Genomic DNA, 6,516 nt, shown 5'->3' with positions numbered 1-6,516 from the left:
ACTATGAAGAACAGCAAACAGCACTGGACTCGTTAAAGAACAGTGAGATAAGTAAAATAAAAAAATATATATATATATTAAAAAAAAAATTACTCTGGTTGGTGCTGAACTACTAGGAGCAGCACACCAGTCCCACTCCCCAACACAGCTAGACTAATAGCACTGGGCTCTTATAGTAGCAAAGTAAAAAAACAAAAAAGAAAATAAAAGCAGTCCTTACAAGGACTATTGGGTTACAGGCAGCAGTCAGCAGATGAGAGATCAGCAGCAGTGCCCACAGCAGCTACATACAGAGCACTGCAGTAGAAGGTAGATTACTAGCCAGCAAAGCTACCTAACCTAAAATGTCCCTCAAATCCCTGCAGAGTTCTGTCCCTACAATACAGAGCAGTATCAAGTAGATTACTAGCCAGCAAAGTTACTATCAACTGTCCCTCAAATCACTAACAGCTCTCTCCCTACACTAGCTCTTCCAAGCACACGTCACTCAGGCGGTGTTTCTGGAGACGGTATTATTATTGATATTTAGACAGAATGTGAACAAGCTCACACAGCTAGCTGGCAGTTGTTTGAAGAACACACTGGGCAAATAATGCCTGCAAGTGCACTACTATTGGTGCACTACTATGAAGAACAGCAAACAGCACTGGACACGTTAAAGAACAGTGAGATAAGTAAAATAAAAAAAAATATATATATATTAAAAAAAAAAAATTACTCTGGTTGGTGCTGAACTACTAGGAGCAGCACACCAGTCCCACTCCCCAACACAGCTAGACTAATAGCACTGGGCTCTTATAGTAGCAAAGTAAAAAAACAAAAAAGAAAATAAAAGCAGTCCTTACAAGGACTATTGGGTTACAGGCAGCAGTCAGCAGATGAGAGATCAGCAGCAGTGCCCACAGCAGCTACATACAGAGCACTGCAGTAGAAGGTAGATTACTAGCCAGCAAAGCTACCTAACCTAAAATGTCCCTCAAATCCCTGCAGAGTTCTGTCCCTACAATACAGAGCAGTATCAAGTAGATTACTAGCCAGCAAAGTTACTATCAACTGTCCCTCAAATCACTAACAGCTCTCTCCCTACACTAGCTCTTCCAAGCACACGTCACTCAGGTGGTGTTTCTGGAGACGGTATTATTATTGATATTTAGACAGAATGTGAACAAGCTCACACAGCTAGCTGGCAGTTGTTTGAAGAACACACTGGGCAAATAATGCCTGCAAGTGCACTACTATTGGTGCACTACTATGAAGAACAGCAAACAGCACTGGACACGTTAAAGAACAGTGAGATAAACCTTCTGGCGAAATCTTATAAATAACTCATTGTCTAACCAAAAACTGACATATCTTGCCAGAGGTTGCCCGCAGAAGTTTGATGCAGTTTGGGGCACTTGGGTATCATTTCATGACGAGAACAATACTACTATTGTCATTTAACATAACCAACTTTGACATGTGATGTATAATTGTATGAACATCCTTCTCCTCTCCCTGCTCCACTTTTTCTTCTTTCTTTCTTTTCCTGCTTTCTTCTCTCTAAATCGCTATTTTGTGTTAACCTAAAATGCAAAAAATAAAAACTTTAAAAAAAAAAAAAAGAACAGTGAGATAAGTAAAATAAAAAAATATATATATATATTAAAAAAAAAAATTACTCTGGTTGGTGCTGAACTACTAGGAGCAGCACACCAGTCCCACTCCCCAACACAGCTAGACTAATAGCACTGGGCTCTTATAGTAGCAAAGTAAAAAAACAAAAAGAAAATAAAAGCAGTCCTTACAAGGACTATTGGGTTACAGGCAGCAGTCAGCAGATGAGAGATCAGCAGCAGTGCCCACAGCAGCTACATACAGAGCACTGCAGTAGAAGGTAGATTACTAGCCAGCAAAGCTACCTAACCTAAAATGTCCCTCAAATCCCTGCAGAGTTCTGTCCCTACAATACAGAGCAGTATCACGTAGATTACTAGCCAGCAAAGTTACTATCAACTGTCCCTCAAATCACTAACAGCTCTCTCCCTACACTAGCTCTTCCAAGCACACACAGGCAGAATGAAAAAACGCTGCAGGGCTTCAGTTTATATATGGAAGGGGAGTGGTCCAGGGGGTGTGGGGGTGGTCCAGGAGGGAGAGCTTCCTGATTGGCTGCCATGTATCTGCTGGTCTGGGGTGAGAGGGCAAAAATAAGCGCCAGCTAAGGCGAACCCAAATTGGCGAACGTCGCGCGATGTTCGCGAACATTCGGCGGACGCGAACACCCGATGTTCGCGCGAACTAGTTCGCGGGCGAACAGTCCGCGACATCCCTACAAAGCAGTTACTACAAAGCAATGGATTGTGCTAGTCATTAATATGTCATTGATCATATATAGTTGTTGGGAAAAGAAGCTTACTTTTCTACATCTTAAGAAAATATTTGCTGCAATGTAAAGCCAACCCTTCACTGAGACATTTTTTTAAATGGAACATAACGAAGTTTGTGCACATTGCCGACTGTGTGCTCATTGCTCTCACCGTCACAATACTGAACTGATCTGATCCAGCTCTGTTGATTCAGCTGACTCATATAAGAACAGTGTCAGACTGGGATTCCAGGGGCCCACCAGAAAACCTTAGACCATGGGCCCATTCTCCATACAATTTCTCCTCTTCCTCTACTCACTCAACCTCTTTATTCTCCAAGTCTATTTTCTATATAGTCTATTATTTATCATTATTATTTATTTCTACTATTTCTACTTTTTTGGACACATGTGGATCTTCTCTGCGGTTCACGTTGTGTTTTTTTAAAAAATCTGACCGACGCGTAAATACGCTAGATTAAGTCTCCAATGCCTTAAGCTTAAACCGCTAGTGGTATCTATGCGGCTGTCGACTTTTTTTTAAAAAAAAAAGCCGCAGCACGAACCTAGCCAAAAATGCGGCGAATGTGTCCATACGTGTCCAAGGCCTTAATGACCACAGTGGTGCAGTCTTGCAATCCACCAGCTTTCTAGTAACCAACATGGAACAAATACAATTATTTTAGTTGTTTTTGTTTATTTTTAAATTAGGTATTTGGTATTGAAAAAAGATTGGATGAACATGAAGCACTAACAGAGCGTCAAGATGTGGCTGATGTATAGGACATGGCTCCCCCTAGTGTCTCAAAATAAGGCAGCAGAAAAATAGGACAGACTGAAGAAATTAAAGAACTGTATACTTTGTTATTCTTGTTTAGTGTATTCCACTGAATTACTTATTGCACTGTATTGTACTACATACCTTACACCTATTCAAGGGTCTGAGATGCATTAGCATCGAAGTTGTGTTTTATTCCGTTCTCATTTCATTGTGTTTTTCGAGAGGCAGCCTGCTACATCCTCTTGCCCTTGATGTATGTTTAAAAACCAAAAAAATAGAGGGTTATGTTTGGAAATGAAAATGATAAAAAATATTTTAATAATAATATTATTAATTATGCCTTAAATGCATATGCCCAGCATGCATCTGTAAACACATTTACCCGGGTGTAAAGGATCAATTAGTAGACTGAACTAAATGCCCTGTGCAGCTCTGATTTTCAATTATTTGTATTTTGGGGGCTGAAGTTACAACAGAATTGTGTAAAAAAAAAAACAGAATTTCATATGCTATGTATTTTAGCATGAAGCTACTGAAGGACATTTAAAACCTTCTGAAGAAGAATATTCACAAAGCCCATCTTGAAACCTTGAACAAAGGCTAAATGGTGATAATGATCAGAAGTCAACAGAAATGGAGATGGAATCTATTTCTTCAAGGACAATTACCATTGATGACCAGGAGCAACAGTTACATGGGAAACAGGAATCACCTGCTGAAATAATGCATGAATTATCTGATGATATTAATGGTAAGAGCATGGGAAAGAAAGAAAGAAGTGGTAGCTGACATGGTCCAAGAAAGACACAGCGAAAGTGCAAAAGGAGAAGATCCTTTGGTTTACACTGCTACCCCCTTTGACAATACAAATGTATCCTCTCCAGATAAACCACTTGTAAGTGTTTTTAGTGAGTCACAAAGAATAAAAGCAAGGTAAGTCACAGGGAATAAAAGGTAAATTGGCTTAAACAGTAACATTCCAGTTTTTATGATGAAGATTGATAGATGATAGTGTATGCTTGTGCCCACACAGCCGTCATATATGAAATATCACAAAACCATCAGCATCACCTTCAGGTTCTTTGGGACACTTAATATTTGTTTGTAAATCAGATTTGACAATTGGGGCATTGTAGCTGAATTTCCTGCATGTGTGTGAGTGAAGACAGGAGGTGGATTGCTACAGATGATCAGGTGATCAAAAAATTGGGGGAATTGAGAGCTCTGCACAGGTACCATTGTTTTCGCTCCCTGAATGCAGTGCAAAAACGTGTCAATCTGTGTTTGCAGCCTAGGGCTGCATTCAGGATGACCAGCACATGACTAAAGGTTTTCCGAGTTCTGTACAGGGCTGGATGTGCAAAAAAAAATTGAAGGCAAAAAAACACTACTCTGTGTACCAGTGGAATTTTTGTTCACATAGCCTACTAGTCTCCATATACAATAGTCTCTATCTATATAGTCTCTTCTATGTCCTCAAAGTGCCAAAAACTGCATTGTAAACCTTGTGGGGGGAGGGGGTTGTATTATACCCCGGTATCTGTGCACTTTATTGTATAAAATGTCCTCATTTATGTTCATCATTAAAGAAAGATAGATTTAGAGAGACAGCACAAGTTTATAGGTGAGAAGCTTATAAGGTTTATGGTAAACACTTACCTGCATAAGGGTCAGGGCACATGCTCAGATTCGGGAGATTAGCCACCCGGCGACAAATCTCCTATTCTTCGGGGCAACTAATCTCCCCAAATTGCCTCCCGCCAGCTAGAATGGAAATCGCCGGTGGGAAGGCACTCGGAACGATTGGTTTTCCAAAGTTACCAGAAGTTTCCTTGTGATGCAACTGCAGGCGACTTCAGAAAACAAAGCACTCCGAGTTCCATCCCGTCGGTGATTTACATTCTAGCCGCCGGGTGACTAATCTCCCCAAATCTGAGCATGTGCCCTGACCCTAAAAAAAAGGCTGATTAAAGAGGTCATACATATTCACTAAGATTTGTACTGCCTAGCTCACTAAAGCCCTTTACTTAATTAAAGATGCAAGACTATTCTCCTGTGCTATGTTAGCCATGTTGCTGTTATCATACATAGTGAGATTACTCAGTGGTTTTTACTTGTCAGTGCTCTACATAATGAAACATAGGAAGAGGAGATATGGTGCTGTTTTGGTGTTTTGAGGTAGCATTGATCCCAAATGTTGCTAGACTGCAGCTTCAAGTATGCTTTAACCATTGGTATTATGCTGGAACCTGCCTCTAGTTACCAAATGTTTATGTGTTTTTAAAGAATGTTATCACTGCATTAGAGATTCATTACGCCTTTATCATATCTACTAACTCTATGTCAATCCACAAACCAACCATTTCTTGCAGGATACATGTTCATTCCATATTCAATAGCCGTTCAGAAGGTGGGGTAATTGCCATGGCTTTCTCCCAAAATGCAAAATATTTAGCAACTGTTGGAGGAGGAACCAATCAGGTAAAACTATGTATTATGTACTTTGTTTTGAGACTAGTAATACAGTATATATTTTCTTTAGCAAAATGTGTGGAAATCATTTATATAAAAACAGACTGCTCGGGTTTATTTTCTTTAATTTTTGATGTTTCTTTCCCTTATTTTTACATGCTTAGGTATTCTTGGAATCAATATAGAATAAATGATATAATCTGTGCTCTGAAGTCTGAACTACTATAATAGGTTATCAAAGCCAGAAAGATCATTCGCATATAGCTTCTCTTACCCAGAATATGAGTACTATATGGAGATTCCTCATTTTATAAAGTCCCTGCATGAAAAATATGGGACTCTTGAATGAAATCATCACCTCTGCTACATTTTCAATTAGAACATTTGAATTTGCATACCATACAGATATGGGGTCTGTTATTGAGAATGCTGGGATTTTCTGGATAAGGGGTCTTTCCATAATTTGGATTACCATACTTTAAGGGGCAGATTTATTAAAAGTAAAATTGCAAATTAGATATTTGAATTTTCTATTTTTTTTTATGGTCAAAACTGTCAAATTCAACTAGGGATTTATTCAAATTCGATTCAAGTTTTGAATTTGATTGTCAAGATTTATCATACTCTGGCCCTTTAAGAACTCGAATGAGACTATTCGCCACCTAAAACCTGCCGAATTGCTGTTTAATTCAATGGCAGACATTCAGGTATCAATTTAAAGTTGTTTGCAGTCTTCCTGACATTCGGGTTTTTTTCAGAGAAAAAACTTATATCGAGTTTTTAAAATTTGAATCGAATTCAATCCTATTCACGCGAGTTAAAAAAAATTTGATTTTTAGAATAAATTTTGATTGGTCGAATTTCAAGTTCATGGGTGTTCATAGGAGTTTTACATAACCTTTGATAAATGTGCCTC

General features: G+C 38.9%; 1 pseudogene; it reads left to right on the top strand.

Annotated features, from left to right (window-relative positions):
• Window positions 1-2,923: 2,923 nt before the first annotated feature.
• On the top strand, window positions 2,924-4,451 carry LOC121399082 (annotated as a pseudogene).
• The last annotated feature ends 2,065 nt before the right edge of the window (window positions 4,452-6,516 follow it).

This window comes from Xenopus laevis, chromosome 1S (genome assembly GCF_017654675.1).
Source record: "Xenopus laevis strain J_2021 chromosome 1S, Xenopus_laevis_v10.1, whole genome shotgun sequence".
Classification (NCBI taxonomy): Eukaryota; Metazoa; Chordata; class Amphibia; order Anura; family Pipidae; genus Xenopus; species Xenopus laevis.
Note: the sequence above shows the minus strand (reverse complement) of the source record. Positions and strands in the feature narration are given on the sequence as shown.